Below are 2,667 nucleotides of genomic sequence, written 5' to 3' on the forward strand. Positions count from 1 at the left end.
GAAACCACAAAGAATGAAAATATGTTCATCAGTAAGAAAATGGAGAAATGAAGTGTTCTTTGTAGATGCATACAGTGGAAAACCATACAGCAGTTAAAGTGAGGGAACTAGATTTATGTGTATCAGTTCAGTTCAATTCAGTTCATTTCAGTCTCTCAGTCATGTCCGACTCTTTGTGACCCCGTGAATCGCAGCACGCCAGGCCTCCCTGTCCATCACCAACTCCTGGAGTCCACCCAAACTCATGCCCATAGAGTCGGTGATGCCATCCAACCATCTCATCCTCTGTCGTCCCCTTCTCCTCCTGTTCTCAATCCTTTCCAGCATCAGGGTCTTTTCCAACGAGTCAACTCTTTGCACGAGGTGGCCAAAGTATTGGAGTTTCAGCTTCAACATCAGTCCTTCCAATGAACACCCAGGACTGATCTCCTTTAGGATGGACTGGTTGGATCTCCTTGCAGTCCAAGGGACTCTCAAGAGTCTTTTCCAACACCACAGTTCAAAAGCATCAACATAGACTAAATTCTAAAAACATAATAGAGTGAAAAGTAAATTATAAAAGGAAGGGTAGAATAAGATACCCATATTTGAAAAGATTAAAAACACAGAATAGGGACTTCCCTTGTGGTCCAGTGGCTAAGGCTCTGAACTCCCAATGCAGGGGGCCTGGGTTCAATCCCTTATCAGGGAACTAGATCCCACCTGCCACAACTAAAGATCCTGCATGCACAACTAAAAAGATCTCCCATGCTGCAGCAGAGATCAAAGATCCTGTGTGTGGCAACCTGGACCCAGTGCAGCCAAATAACTTTTTTTTTTTTTTCTAATTAAAGCATGAAATAATACCAAGTGCTCAGAAAGGAGATTCACTGATTTCAAGGATAGTGGTGACCCCTTGACAGAAAGAAGAGAATGAGGTGGGATGAAATGGGGACTTTTATCCGTTTCACTTCACTAGAAAAATACTTGAATTGATTATAGCAAAGTGATCATCTGATAAATCTAGGTGATGGGTTCACCATTGTCTGCTTTATTAATGTTCTACCTTTTTTTGTGTTTGAAATATTTCCATAATTAGAGAACTTTTAAAAAATAAGATGAAGTATGCCTGGTCAAAGTGCTTCAGAAACTAGAGGCTTAAAAACATTCCCTGCTTCTCTCCTGCCTCAGGGTACGCTGTGCCCTTCTATGCCTTCAAGCTGCTCATTCTTTCATTTGAAACCATTGTGAGTACCTACCCTGTGCCCTGGTCTATTTGTTCTTCAGTCACTCAGTCAGGTCTGACTCTTTTGCGACCCCATGGACGATAGTCCGCCAGGCTCCTCTGCCCATGGGTTTTGCCAGGCAAGAATTCTGGAGTGGGTTGCCATTTCCTTCTCGAAGGAATATTCTTGACCCAGGGAAAGTGACGTGAAAGTGAAAGTCGCTTAGTCGTGTCCAACTCTTTGTGACCCCATGGACTATACAGTCCATGGAATTCGCAGGCCAGAATACTGGAGTGGGTAGCCTTTCCCTTCTCCAGGGGATCTTCCCAACCCAGGGATCAAACCCAGGTCTCCTGCATTGCCAGTGGATTCTTTACCAGCTGAGCCACAAGGGAAGCCTTAGTCTAGATACAACAGTAAATAGTGTAAACAGTGACCAGCACCCACTTACATGCCCCTCCGCTTGTTCCTCCTTTCCTCGTAAACTCAAACCAGAGTGACTTTCCAAGCATCACGGTTTTGGACTCTTTCCCCCCCCCCCCCACCTTTTTTATACTGTATTTTGATTTCCTTTTTAAGTTAGGCAGACCAAGGTTCAGATCTCTTACTGATTCTGCAAGTATCCAGGGCAAGTAACTTGTCCTCTCTGGGCCTCAGTTTAGTCACCTGTAAAGTGGGCATGGTAACGTGACTTCCCAGGGCAGTGTGAAGATGAGGGAAACACATGTGATGGTCACAACTCGTGACCCAAAGTAGGTGTGAGAACCAGTCCCCTGCCTATCCTCTCCCCAGAGGCCCTCCCCAGCAGCGCCTGGCTCATGCTGGCCTCTGGACAACAGCACTTGTTCTCAAACTTTTCAGTTTCAGGAACTCCCATTTTTATTATTTTCCCCATGCTTTGGGAGATTTTGATCCCAAATTGCATGTATTAAGTCATTATTAATTTATTTCCCATTTTTTATTAATCAAAGACATAGCTGCCCCTCAGAGCTTCTGATCTGTACAGCCCTCCGGGAACTGCACATGGCTAACATAATTCCAGCCAGAGGCAAAGGAATCAGTAGTGTGGGTGGTCTGGGTGGCCTGAGGAGGGCCCATGTAGAGGCACTGTGTTCATTTTCTTTTAACCAAGAGCTGTGGAAGCGCGCCCTGCCTTGCGTGGGTGGGTCTGCTTTCCCAGGTCACTGACCGATGGGCTGGGGGCTGAGTCTTCCCTGCGAGGCTCGAGACCAGGGCCCCACACAAGTCCCGGACCTCTCATCTGTTTGACTCACTCCAAATAGATGGCGTGCACCAGCGCCGCCCAGAAGAGCATGGGGTTCGCGTAGTGTGTGCGTGTTAGTCCCTCAGTCCTGTCTGACCCTTTGCGACCCCATGAACTGTAACTCACCAGGCTCCTCTGTCCATGGGGTTCTCCAGGCAAGAATACTGAAGTGGATGGCCATTCCCTTCTCCAGAGGAT

This window comes from Muntiacus reevesi, chromosome 1 (genome assembly GCF_963930625.1).
Source record: "Muntiacus reevesi chromosome 1, mMunRee1.1, whole genome shotgun sequence".
Lineage (NCBI taxonomy): Eukaryota > Metazoa > Chordata > Mammalia > Artiodactyla > Cervidae > Muntiacus > Muntiacus reevesi.